The sequence below is a fragment of the Phocoena sinus genome, chromosome 15, assembly GCF_008692025.1.
Source record: "Phocoena sinus isolate mPhoSin1 chromosome 15, mPhoSin1.pri, whole genome shotgun sequence".
In the NCBI taxonomy this organism is placed as follows: domain Eukaryota; kingdom Metazoa; phylum Chordata; class Mammalia; order Artiodactyla; family Phocoenidae; genus Phocoena; species Phocoena sinus.
This window is the reverse complement of record NC_045777.1, coordinates 46,680,166-46,694,245: the sequence shown is the minus strand read 5'-3', so window position 1 is coordinate 46,694,245 and position 14,080 is coordinate 46,680,166. Positions and strand designations below refer to the sequence as shown.

The following is a 14,080-nucleotide window of genomic DNA, read 5'->3' as shown; positions in this document are numbered from 1 at the left end:
CAGCCGGCGCTGGGCAGGGCCCTGGGCGCACCAGACCCCCAGCTCCAGGATGACTGTGGGGGTGGTGCTCGGAGATGCAATGCTGCCTGCAGGACCCTGGCAAGTTCTCGCCCTCCCTGAGACGCGGCCGCCTCTGTAAAATGGGTGCATTACAGAACCCATCCTTTAGTACATGTGTTATATGTAATACCTATCATGAAAAGGTAGCTAAACAAATGCTGTTCTCCAACAACGACATTCATATATATTCCCTTTGTCCTTAGAGAGTACTTTTTGTAAAGTGGGGTCTGAAAAATACATCCTTTGGGAAAGAAAGGCATGATACGGGGTCATTTTCCACTGGAAAATACCCCATGTGTGCGCAGGAGGAAGGGGATTACTTTTATGAAGCCAGCGTCCTTGCAGACCCTGCTGCACTGGTAGCTTTTATGGACCATTGCACTGACCCTCCCTTTTCACAGATGTGGCAACTGAGCCAGGACACATGACGTGACGTGGCTCAAGCCCCTCTCCCAATTTATAATTTAGAGGCCTGACTACCATTGGATTAAGAAGCATTGAAAACATTGCAGAGCTGGCACTCGCCCTTAAGCAATCCTGATAACTCTTTATAATTAGGTGCCCCTGGCCAGACTAGATGCCCGACTGGAAACATTTTTCTCATTTCTGTTTTCTAATGATAGAGACTGACCTGGGTGGGGGATTAACCCACAGAAAAGCTACCAGCAACAGTTAAAGTCCCTCTGAATCAACAGCCACACGCACGGCTTCGGAGCAACGCGACACAGGTAACTTAATTTCATAAAAGGATCTTCCCAGAGTTTGTTGTTTTCCTCCCAGTGTATTGAAATGTACACATCGTGAGTACAGAGTACAAGGCACCGGCAGGCTGCAATTTTACTTCCGCACATCTTTAACTTGCTGCTGGGGATGAACCATTTCATGGTTCCTGTGCTTTAGCAAATGAAATGAATCAATGTGTTAAGAGAGTGATTTTTTTTTTTTTCTTGCCATTTGGGGGAAGTGCTGTTTACTTGTCTATTAACATGAACTTAATGAACCGTTTCACATTCACCACCCCTTAGAAAGGTCGTAATGCTCATTTCTTAATTAAATTTTTTGAAGTCTAATAATGCTAATTTTCTTTTATACCTCCGTGCAGGGAGCAGTGCTTTAAAGAAATTACTGAGGATAAACTACAGCACAGAATGAGGACTATTTCAGTTGGTTAAACATAGATGCTTGTAGGGCTCTATAAAGGAAGATAAAGAGAAACGACCAGCAGTTTATTAAGGATAATCAAAGAACCAGGGATTTGGGGTTGCCATGGAATTCGGACCTAAGTAAAGTTTACCATTTGGCGATGGCTTGGTGTGAGGCTTGCAAACAGGCAGCACCATCAAGCCGACATGCCTTGAGAAACAGGGGTCACTCAGGATGTAAGTTCCTTTCCAGAATTCCTCCTACATGTTGATGCTGAAACTTGCCAGCCTGGGTTGAAAGGCTGAGGTTCCCTGTGATGCAGAGACAGGTACTTGAGGCTCACTGCTGCCTCGTCCTCAACGGTCTGATTTCTTTTTCCGTCCTAATTACAGCAGACAGCATCGCAGCTTTGTCAGCGTTACCTGCTCTCAATAGAGGCGCTCTCAGGCCCCTGGTCGCCGAGCCGGGAAGAAAGCAGGCTCCCCAGTTGGCAGGAGTCTTGGATCCTCGCCCCCAGCCACACTGTTTATCCCCCTGTAACAATCAGACGGCGCGGACAGAGCACCTGGTCCTCCAGGCTGGCCCTCCCTTGGCAGCTGATGGGCAACCTCCCTGCCAGGTGGTCGTGCTTCAATGACATGAGCTAGCCATTCTAGGGTTAACGAGGACCCACTTGCTTCAGAACGCCCCGGGAAAATCAGTTATTCATAAAGGACACTATGCCTTTTGTTGATCGCTGAACAATGTTGCCGAAAACCCATCAAATTAAATTCTCTTTATTGGACTGAATAATGCAATAGCGATAGCCCCAGTGAGAAGTTTGCCCGTTTGTTTACCAAATTTCTGAATAATTTATACATGGATCCTGGCTCTTTTTACTGAGTGGCCAAATGCTTCTTCGGGACAGAACAGTGTAGCTTTGCCTTCATTTTAATGTGGGTTAATGCTCCCTCGCAAATAAAAAACAAACAAAAGCAGAATTTGAGTGGCCAGAGAATGAAGTCTCTCTCATTTTAACAGAGAATTCACATTCCCCTTTTTTTTGCAGGAGGACTTTCATATATACTGGCATGAATTTACATCAGATGCTTTTTCTTTCTCCTTCTTTTTTTTGGGTCTCTCATATGATCACTGTTTCCATGATAGAAAACGGAAGAGAAGGAAACAAGAGTAGGACGTGTGAAGGGTTGAGAATCTCTAAGTTGGGGAAGGGCTTAGGTGGGAGGTGGTCCTGGGGAGGTGAGTGTGGGTGGAATTTGATGGTGGCTCGGACATCCCCTCCCGCCCCACCTAGAGCTGCTCGCGGAGGCCTCAGTGGGCAGCGGCGGGTCACAGTGGGACGGCGGTAGAAAGGAGCCCCCTCCCCTCCTCCCCCTCTGTTTCTCCCTTCCAGGGGTTGACGGGGGTGGGGTTCCCCGAAGGGGCCGTCTCTTCCCTTCCCGAGCAGGCTTTAGTGTCCTATGGTTAGATGTCCAGGCCGGTTTCACGGATTGAATGTACAGACAAAGCTTAAAGTGGAGGGAACATAAGGGAAACAAAGGTGAACATAGATCCAACAGTTGGTTAAATAACCTTGTCCTAAGGATTTAGCCTTAGCTGCTTGGGAGGCTGTTTTAAAACAGAATTTTTTTTTTTTAATTTGGAGGTAGCATTAACAAAAACATCACAGAAAGTTAGATTATCCTAAGGTACTCATTGATTATCAAAAATAACATAAAAATTTCTATTGGATTTCACTTTCATTTAAGGAAAACAACCCTGCCTTTTCTCAGAGATGAAGGAGAAGGTCTAAGCAAATTTAAACAAATTTAGGAAGACAGGTGTCAATTTTAGGTGATAGGCAAAGTCAAAGTCCTACGTGTGAGTAGTTTTAGCACTTAGCGACAGTGCACTTGGGAAGCTGAGGACGTGGGTGAGGACGGGGGTGTGCACGGGGGCTAAGGCTGTGGATTCCTCTCCGCCAACGGCCCAGAGGCTCGGCCAATTCACCCCAACTCCCTCTGTGCAGCAACCCCACTGTGAGTCGTGACTGACTGTGTCCCCAACCCCCGGCATCTCCACCCTGCTCCCTTGGTCCTGGCCTGACCCAGGCTAGGAGCACGCGCTCCGGCCCCTGGGCCCCATCATGCAACCACTTCACTGGTTTCCTCTGCAGTAAAACCTCAAAGGTAAAACCAAACTGGAACCCAGGGCCAGAACAAAGCCAGCACCAGAGAGCAACTTTCTGCTTTGTGGCTGATGAAACACCAAGAGCCCTGACTACAATCGGACATTGAGAAATAAATGTTTTAGTTTTGCTTCCTGATCATTTTCGATAAGCGCTTTGGCTTTGCCTTGGCATTTATCTTCGGGAGGCAGCCTGCTGCCTGGTCACAGTGTACGGCTCTCATGACATTATCTCTGAATTATGAGACCCACCTGGAATGAGGCTCCCACACAAAGGTATGGTGACAAGCAGACGCTCTTTTGCAGCTCAGAAACAATGGCTGACACTTCTGCGTGAACAGACAGAAAGCGCATCAAAGGCAGCCTTTTATGGAGAAAAACTGTGTGATGCCCACTTTTATCTCTCTGAAAAATCTATGCACAAACTGAACCCAACTTCATTTTTCACATAAATGCTGAGGCTTGATACAAGGACATTTCTTCCTTTGCAGTTAAAAGATGAGGTGACAAAGACGCGCTAGTATAGCCTTTGCCCTTTTTAAAGCTATTTCAGTGGGCCAGGACACTTCACCACTGATACAAAGGCAGGGACTTGACAATATCTGCATTTGAAGCGTTCGGACTAAAACCAGTCATTGTTAGAGATTAAAGAAGGGCATTAAGGTCTACATTTTCCTTAAAGCTGCATACTTTTTATACCTTAACCCTTTGATCAATTGTCAAAGGTTGGAAAAGGTAAGATGGTGATATCGCAAGGGCTTACACAATTACAGTGGCACAGGGAGGTGATCTGAAGGGGATTAGACTGGACCCCTGGGTGAGGAAGGGTGCAGAAGCACCTTTCTGGGCAGGGATGGGGAGTCAGTTCTCCAGCAAGCAGAGGCCTAGAACTGAGGCCACCCAGGCAGTGAGTCTTCCAATGCTGTGTTATTTTGGGGCGACTAGGAAAGGGTGTCTCGGGATGCCTCCTGCCCTCCACCTTCCTCTCCTTGTGCCTCTGGGTCCCTCTCCAGCCTCGGGTGCCCCAGACCAGGTGCCTAGTTGTGAAGCTGGTGCTGTTTGCCCTTCACGGTTTCCAGCCACTTTCCCGGTGTCCCTGCCTCCCGGCCGGGCTGCTACTCTGAGTCCCACTGCAGGGCATCCTCGTGCAGTGGAGTCTCTCTCTGCGGTCACACTCCCCGTGCCGCGGGTTTGCCCCCGCCACTCAGCCAGCCGCGTGCTCCACAGCACGGCAGCCACCGCTTCGGGCCTCGGGTTCCTCGTGGGTGAGGAGTGAGTCCAGCACCCAGCACAAACTGAGCCCTGAGCCCCAAAGAGATGCGGGCTCCTGATCACCACTCCTGGTGCTGAAGGAACCCGGGGAGCTTCCTGACTCTAACCCCAACGAGCAGCACAGGCCTTCCCTCCCATTCCTCGGGCATCCGTGAACTCCTGAGAAGGGTGCCGCCTGAGGCCTGGCTGTGCATTACAATCACCTGGGCATTGATTAATCCCCACTCCAAGCCCAGGGAACCAGAGCGGGTCCTGGGCATCAGGGGAGCGGGTCCCGGGCATCAGGGTATGTTGCAATTCTCCCGGCGGGTCTAGGGTTGAGAACCGTGGCTAAGGGCGATGCAGACGAGCATTTGCCCTGAGCCCTTCTCTGGCACAGGTCACAGGACCGGAGGGCAGGACCTCCAGGGGCCTGGGAGCTGGGGCCCGAGAGGCCTGCAAGCAAGCAAGGTTTCTTATCTTAAAGATAATGCAAATTCATGGCTTGTGTTTACTTTAATAAAAAATGTTGTGAATGATTAACCTCCAAGTACTGCTGCTGGTCTGCAAAGGCAGCTTAGCTTCTCGCTGGACTTGCCCTGCACCCTGGCTCACCGCCGGCTTCCCAACTGGAGACATTCTAACATAACGTCAGCCTATCCCAGGAGTGTCTGAGTCTTGAAAGGAGATTCCTAAAGGCAGAGAAGTCTTCATGCCCACAGGGCTGAAGTCAGGATGGCGGGAGGGCAGAGGTCAGGACAAATATATCGGTCCCAGGTTGGCTCCGGGTATGAGGGCCGCTGAGTGAGGTTCGCTGAGCCACTGTATCCGGAAGCTCAGGGGAGCCTTTAACCTCATTCTGGCTTTGGCTCAGCTTGTGGCCTTGCCAGGCGAACATCTCCCGGAAAGGACTGCTCCTGCGATATCTTATTTTAAAAACAAACCAAAAGCAGAAAAGCCCAATCACCTCCTCCCTGCCACCCTAGACAAGGCCACCTTCCCCAGGGCCACCCGGCCGGGATGATCTCCAAAGTGCCTCCCCTGCCTAGCACCAAACACTCGCATTACCTTGAACTGTCAAACAGGCCTTAAGACTCACAGTTCGAGTGATCTTAATTATAAACAGACTTTATCAGCTTGCCCAATGTGTTTACCCTTCTGAGAACCAGCCTGTAAAGAAGTATACTCTTAAAAAGAAAAGTAGCAAAACCCAGCAACTGCTCTGAAAGCACTCCAAGATCTGAATTTGTAAGCATTTCCTGAAAAGCTGAAATCACAACCTAGCCAATGCTAACACAGTCGCTAGCATGGAACAATGCCTGCCTGTTCTGAAAAAAACATTAATGACTGAATTTATAAATACAGTCGAGTTTCTTCTTAGAGCCAAAAACATCACTTCCTCTGCTGGATGACCTTTTCCTCTCGTTCTAACAGAAGCTGTGGTCAGCAACATTTTTTATTCTTACTGAACTACCTGTTCTTTATAGAGATCAAAACTGTGACCTCCTTGGATTGTCGAGTGAACGTATATGCTTCCAGTTAGTAGGTGTGTACAGTTAAAAACTGAAAGTTATAAAACAGAAAAATTGGGGATTTGTGTTCTCTCAATTTCTCCATGTTGAGAGTTTCACTTAAAAACAAGTGAAAATCATTTAGAGAAATAGAAGACAATTCTAAATGAATTCTACATTAGTTAAACACACAGGGTGGCAGGTTATCAACCTTTTTTTGGAAAGCATCACATCTTCTGACAGTGAGAGATGCACATTTCAAGCCAGGTTTTGAAATTAATGAGATGGGGGAGAGGAGGGGCAGGAGGGAGGGGAGAGAGAAGGGAGAGCAGCGGCATAGACAGTTACAGCGCCGTGAGGTCACAAGACCACTGTGGAAACTACCTGAATGCGCGCAGCAAGGAGCAAGGCTGCGTTGTGCCCCAGGTGACACAGAACGCAGCTGACGTGGGCTGCCATGGGCACAGTGCAGAGGCCAAACATGTCATAGTGCCTGAGGGGTTTATGTACAAATGATAACGTGACTTATTAGACTGGACTTATAGGTCCTGGGACTTCAAAACGCCTGGGCCAGGATGGGGTTGGGAACACTGGGTAACCTCCCTGGAGTGACAAGTCACCGATCAGCTGGGCTGGCTGTGCTCAACTGCCCACTCTGGGGCTGAAGCCTGCTCTGAAGCCCTCTGGCTGCCACGGTTCTGCTGGACTTTGTTTCGATGGCCCATTTGCCATGATTCAAAATCCACTTAAACTGGTCTCCCAGCTGACTGGCAGGCACAGTATTTTAATTATCTCACTCGTAGATTTTTAATATTTTTACTAAAAATTGCGTATAAAGCAGAGGTACTTTTTTCCATTTACAATTTTGATTGCAATGATATACAGATGGTTTGAGTCCCCATTTTACGGGTTGGTAAATGAAGGAGGACTATCTACTGCCCAGCACCAGAAGGGGGTTAGCTGTCGGGGTCTTTGTCAGTCTTGAGAGTTCGCTAACCCGGCAGGCCATTTGAAAGTGTCCCAGGCGAAGACGTATTTCATCTGTTAACTGATTTTTAAAGCCCTTATCACAAAACAGGGTTGGAGGCACTGCATACAACAATAATGAAACACCATTCATTGGGCACAGGGCCCCCCAAAACCAGCCACACAAATAGAAGGTTAAAGGAAAATGATGGTTTCAGAGAGAGAGACCAAGAAGGTTCAAGATGCAGCTACCTCAACAGCTGGGGGTTCCAGGAACGAGCAGCCTCTCAGACATGGCCCTGGGCTCCGGGAGGTGTCCTGGCAGGTCGTCAAACCCTCCTCACAGCCCCCCGCACACACGGAATTCTCTGCACAGTTAATGGAGTTGATGTTCATGTGTAATACACGTTTTGGGAATCAAAAAATCAGGTCGAATTGTTTGACAATGCCTTTTTTCACTAGGCCAAAAAAAGTCACAGGTCAACAATTTCATGTATTTCAACCCAATTCAAAATAAGGTGTGGAGCTCACCTTGCAACCTGTCTCTTTGTCATCATGCAGCTATTTTCCCAGGTACCTTTAGAGAGACCAGGCAGGATGGTTCTGGATGTGGCCACATGGACAGGGCCTCAGGGCCTACCCCAAGCCCCGTCAAGGACATCGCCAAGGAGGGTGCCATGCCCCCAACCACATGTTGCTCAACGGACGCTGAGGGAGGGAGAGCCAAGTGCGCCCCCTTCTGGATAATAATCCCACTTCATCTACATGCGAGCGTTTCCTGGCACCGTTCTAGCTGCCTTGGTCCCACGTACTCTTGCAGCTCTTTAATCCCTTTTGCTTTTATGCTCATGTACAGGGGTACTTAGTTTGGAACAACTTTAGCATTGATTTTCAAATTTATTAACTTTATAATGATTAAGTGAGAACACAAATATAGTTTTCCCTCTAATTCTGGTGGAGGTAGGTAAAAATGCTTTTTTGAAGAAATAAATCTTCAGACATATTTTTTGCCATTATAGGAACAGGAGCTAATACTGTAAAGAAGAAAACTGAATACAATATGAATGTGAGACTCTCATATTTCAGGATGGAAAGAAATTCTAGGATTTGAAGGCTCTTGACAGGGTAGAACGGAGTTTAATCCCTACATTAAATAGACTTTAAGAAATGGCACACAAATCACAGGTATGGTTTTAACTTTTTATTTTATAAATTTATTTATTTTATTTTTGGCTGCATTTGGTCTTCGCTGCTGCACGCGGGCTTTCTCTAGTTGCGGAGAGCAGGGACTACTCTTTGTTGCAGTGCGTGGGCTTCTCATCGTGGTGACTTCTCTTGTTGCAGAGCACGGGCTCTAGGCACGCAGTCTTCAGTAGTTGTGGTGCATGGGCTTCAGCATTTGTGGCTCGCAGGCTCTAGAGCGCAGGCTCAGTAGTTGTGGCTCACGGGCTTAGTTGCTCCGTGGCATGTGGGATCTTCCCGGACCAGGGCTCGAACCCATGTCCCCTGCGTTAGCAGGCGGATTCTTTTCTTTTTTTTTTTTTCTTTTTTTCTTTTTTTCTTTTTGTGGTACATGGGCCTCTCACTGTTGTGTCCTCTCCCGTTGTGGAGCACAGGCTCCTAGACGCGCAGGCTCAGCGGCCATGGCTCACGGGCCTAGCCGCTCCGCGGCATGTGGGATCTTCCCGGACTGGGGCACGAACCCGTGTCCCCTGCATCGGCATGTGGACTCTCAACCACTGCGCCACCAGGGAAGCCCGCAGGCGGATTCTTAACGATTGTGCCAGCAGGGCAGTCCACAGGTATGTATTTTTTGTTTTTTAAATCAAGATTAAACCCCAGGGCTTAGTTTGTAAAAGATGTTTTAAATAAATGAACATAGCTAGGTTCATACCTTTTGTTGTATTTATCAAATTTATCAGGTCTTTGAATAGGTGCTCACAAAACACCTCTAAATCCAGACAGAATTTTATAATATACTAAAAATAAAAGGTAATGAATTATTTGGGTTTTTTTGAAGAGTTTTTGATGTGGACCATTTTTAAAGTCTTTATTGAATTTGTTACAATATTGCTTCTGTTTTGTTTTTTTTGGCCACAAGGCATGTGGGATCTTAGCTCCTGACAAGGGATTGAACCTGCACCCCCTGCACTGGAAGGCGAAGTCTTAACCACTGGACCGCCAGGGAAGTCTCAAGGTAATGAAGTTTTAAAAATGTTTTACTTGAGTCTTACCATTTTCCCAGAAGAAGTGGATTCAGGTTTTATTCTGTTACTTTTAATAAAATCTATGCTACAAAGTTTCTTAGGCAATTCCATAAAACAGAGATACTGGAAAACAGTATTGTCATTTTTGGTATTTGGGCATGTCTCTAACTTTAATCTCAGAAGGGGAAATCTCAAACTAACAAGTATATTTTCCCTGCACTGAAAGGAAATAGAGCTTTTATGTGTGTTTTTTTACTCTCACCGAAGAGCAAGAAACTATACAAATTGATTAATAATTTACTTACTCAAAAAGCGATCTGCCTTTGGGTTTATGAATATATAATGAAAGAAAAAGTAAATGTGCTTTCAAGTCCAGACTAACAGAAGTGAGTGAGTCCGCAGCCAGCACCAAGCACGGCGGGCTTTCTAGGATCTCACCAGGGGAACCTGGAACGTAGGTCCCATTCAACAACCTGAGAAGAGAGCGAGCTTTTCACAGGCAATGAGCACATGACGAAGTTCATTAATTAAACAGTGCGGGTGGAGCAGATGGATGCTACCTACGCTCCAACGACGCTAAATTGGGACAGAGGTTTGTAGTCCTTAATGAGGCTCCATAAAATGAATGATTACATAGGAATCACAAGTAAACAAGCCTGCCCAAGCGCTGGATTATCAAGCAACAAGTCCTGCAACATGGTAACGAGAAGAACAGTGTGAGTGCAAGTATCTGATACACAAAACCTCTGAGGTCATTCAAGCCCAGCTTGTCCCTGGAGGCTGAGGAAAGCAGTCTGGTCTACAAAGGGTTAAGCACGAAATGACAGTGGTGCAACACTACGAAAATGCCTGGTCGTGGAAATGAAGGGAACAGAACACTTTTTGTCACATATTCAGTGCATTACTGAGAATGAGACACTCAAGTTTCCTTTTATCTTTACAGAAAAACAGAGATGCAAAATGTCAGGTGCTTGGGCTAGCAGCTATCCAGAAAATGTGGGCATTAAGATTATTTTTTTAATGATACTTTTTTCCACATCACTAATTCATTCTTTACTTTTTCAGCTCTGTCAAACTCTCAACTTTTTTTTTTTTTTCCTTTTAGGGAATTAGCCTTTGCTGCACATGGACTTGTATATCAACTCAAAAGATATTTGTTGGAATCATGGGTAGAATAGAAATTATTTTCATGGGAAAAATTTGCTCTAAATATATTGTCACTGTCTGGAACATAACATTTTGAAACTAAGAATATATTTCTTTAGAATGATCTACAGTATTACGTTTTCCAGTGTAGACAATATAATCTCATTAACAGAAACTGAAAACTATACATTATAGTGCTGTAGAGGTCACAGTAGTAAATGGGGACCCCTGCTTCTGTCACCACGGCCCCCACTGGGATGCCCCATGTCATGGTGCTGGGCCCTTACTTCTTTGATTTTCTCTTTCTCAGGACACATGACCTTTACTGCAAATTAAAACTTATTTTGGAAAGAGGTAGAATATAGAGTCAACATATAGAAATAAATGTCTTGCTTGCAAGACCCAATATCACCTTGATAGAACTGTGTTCTCAATCATTTATCAAGGCAAAAGCACAATAAGTCATGCCAATCAGGTCCTTGTTTTGAGCTAGACTCTGTTGTGAGATAGGTCACTGAGGATATGTACACTTAACGTTTTCTTTGCTTTTTAATTTGGAAGCCACATGTACTTAGGTACAAGGGATGTACATATGGTATCAGAATGGGTCCATTCGAATTTATGATAGTTTTGTTGTCATCTTTATTCCATAAAATCAAGATTTAAAGGGCTAAGACCTCTTGTTAACAATAATGATGAAATAGGCTAAAACTGAGTGGAACTGCTTCGCTTTTTAAAAGCGATATACCTTCCCCCCCAGTTTTACTGAGAAATAATTGGTATACATCACGGTACAAGTTTAAGGCACACAGTGTGACAGTTTGATTTACATGTATTGTGAAATGATTATCACAAAGGTCCAGCTAACATCCATCTTTTTATATAGATAAAAGAAAAAGAAAAAAAGGAAAAGGAAAAAGGAAAAAAATTTCTCCTTGTGATGAGAGCTTTTAAGATTTACTCTCTTAGCAACTTTCAAATATACAACATAATATTTTTAACTATAGTCACCATGCTGTACACTACATCCCTGGAACTTATTTATCTCATAACTGAAAGTTTGTTTCCTTTGACCACCTTCCTCCAATTCCCCCTCCGCCCACCCCCTGCCTTTGTTAGTAAGTCTGATTTCTTTTTGTACGAGTTTTTCTTTCTTTTTTTTTTTTTTTTAAGATTCCACCTGAAAGCGAGATCATATAGTATTTGTCTTTCTCTATCCAACTTATTTCACTTAGCATAATGCCTTCAAAGTCCATCCGTGTTGTCATAAATGGTAGAATTTTTTCGTTTTTAAAAGGCTGAGTAGGACTTCCCTGGTGGCGCAGTGGTTAAGAATCTGCCTGCCAACACAGGGGACACGGGTTTGAGCCCTGGCCAGGAAGAGCCCACATGCTGTGGAGCAACTAAGTCCGTGCACCACAACTACTGAGTCTGCGCTCTAGAGCCTACGAGCCACAATAACTGAGCCCGCGTGCCACAACTACTGAAGCCCGCGCGCCTAGAGCCCATGCTCCGCAACAAGAGAAGCCACCGCAATGAGAAGCTTGTGCACCGCAGCGAAGAGTAGCCCCTGCTCACTGCAACTAGAGAAAGCTCGCGTGCAGCAACGAAGACCCAACGCAGTCAAAATAAAATAAAAAAAAAAAGTAATAAATTTAAAACAAATATTAAAAAAAAGGCTGAGTAACATTCCACTGTGTGTGTATACAGATATGCCACCACTCCTTTATCCACTCATCCATCAATGGACACTTGGGTTGTTTCCATGCCTTGGCTGTTGTGAATAATGCTGCTATAAACATGGGGGTACATGTATCTTTTTGAGTTAGGGTTTTTATTTCCTTTGGATGTATTCCCAGAAGGAGAATTGCTAGATGATATGGTAGTTGTATTTTTAAATTTTTGAAGATCAAAGCTACATAATTTTGATGGCCTCTTGTTCTTAGGTCAAAAGTGTGGACCACTGAGAAACAGCAGGGAGGCCTCAGAGTCAGGCTGGTCTGGGCTCCCATCCTGGCCCTGCCCAGGCTGTGGGGCTTTTGCCAAGACTCCTGCATCTCCAGCTTCACTCTCTCCATCTGTGTGGCTGGATGAACACGGCCCTATTCTGCAGGGCTGTCACTAAGAGCGGAACAGTGGACCAGTGGTCCTCATCTTATGCACCTTTGATCAGGCCGTGCTTCTGCACATTACCTACCGCTGTCCCAAACTGCCCTCTGGTTCTGCATATGCTTCTGGTCCCTCAGCTGATGGGAGAACATTTTATTGGTCACCTGCGGATACAAACTACTGACCAACAGTTCAGTCTTAGCAGTGTCCCTGTTTCTATCCCTATGCAATTATTTGGATATTCCATTGCATTGCACCCACATTTCATAAAAATGAGTGGAAACAGGAAAAAAACTGAAGTACTGGCACTATTAATGACAAACATAGCTCTCAAACTCCAGGCAGTAGAAGCAAAACTGGAAATCCTTTCTTTGGTAAACTCAAGGGAAATATTTTTAAAACTTCAGTACCTGTTTAGTTTTAATTTCAGTGTCATGGTGAATTTTAAGTGTCTAATGAATTTTTGGGTTCACAGAATACACACCAGCTCATTTCCAATGGTGAGGGCAAGAATGCTAGAAACACGCTAGAAGAACCACATCAAATACTAAGATCTAGAAAGCGAAGCACATTTAGGAAGTTTATATATTCTGTTTCATTTTCTGAAAACAGAATGCCTTTTATAGGAAGTCAGATGCACATCTGAATTCCCATCTGTAGAAAAGAAAGCAAAAATTTTGGATTTCAAAATATAACCAAAAGGAAATATTACTAAAGAGAATACGAGTCTCCAGTCCCCTCCCCCAAAGAAATCTTTTGGGGCTGCAAAAAGTAATCAATTAAAAAAAATCTGTATTATCCTCCTAGGGTGAAGTTCCTTTAAAAATTCATGCATTCGCCAAATTCTGATTGCAAAAGCTCTCATGTGCCAGACTGACTACAAAACACTCAGTGATTCAGTCCATAATTAGAAACTGTCTATCATTTCTGTTGGCCATTCTTGACTCTGAAATGTTTAAATAAAATGTTCCATGAAGGATTATTTGTAAAAGAACCAATATTTTGATCATTAATTCAAAGGGGGTCCTGATTGTATAAATGCAAATAACTTCATTATTTTAGTACATAAAATCTCAGATTACATTTAGACATCTATTAGCACAACTGATCCTAAATAATTTAGTAGGAACATTTTTTAGACTATCCCCACATATTTATATTATAGTTTGAAAAAACGTTCTAAGGTAAATTTACAATCTAAATTTGTTTTGGTAGAATTTGATTATTTAAATGAGCTGTGCATTTTGTACACTAGAGACCACGATACCATATTCGACAAAAGAACCAACATTCTCTTGTGACTTAGAGACATTCTAATGTGGAATGCTCCATACACAGGGTCGATACAGGATCAGCCGTAGTTTCTATGGAACTTTTAAACATGAAAGTTAATTTAGAAACAGTTTCTAGTGTTCTACCAATATGGTGCCTTCGGACTGGTTTTCTAATGAACAGCTTAAAAAAAATCCATCAACCGAACTGTTAGACTCTTCCATTGTGAGAAAGGAACAGAATTTAAGC

At 44.6% G+C, this 14,080-nt stretch overlaps 1 protein-coding gene across 1 annotated transcript in view; it reads right to left on the bottom strand.

The window, feature by feature from the left end:
• Positions 1–14,080, bottom strand: part of RALGAPA2 (Ral GTPase activating protein catalytic subunit alpha 2) — a 284,371-nt gene that overhangs the window by 42,691 nt on the left and 227,600 nt on the right.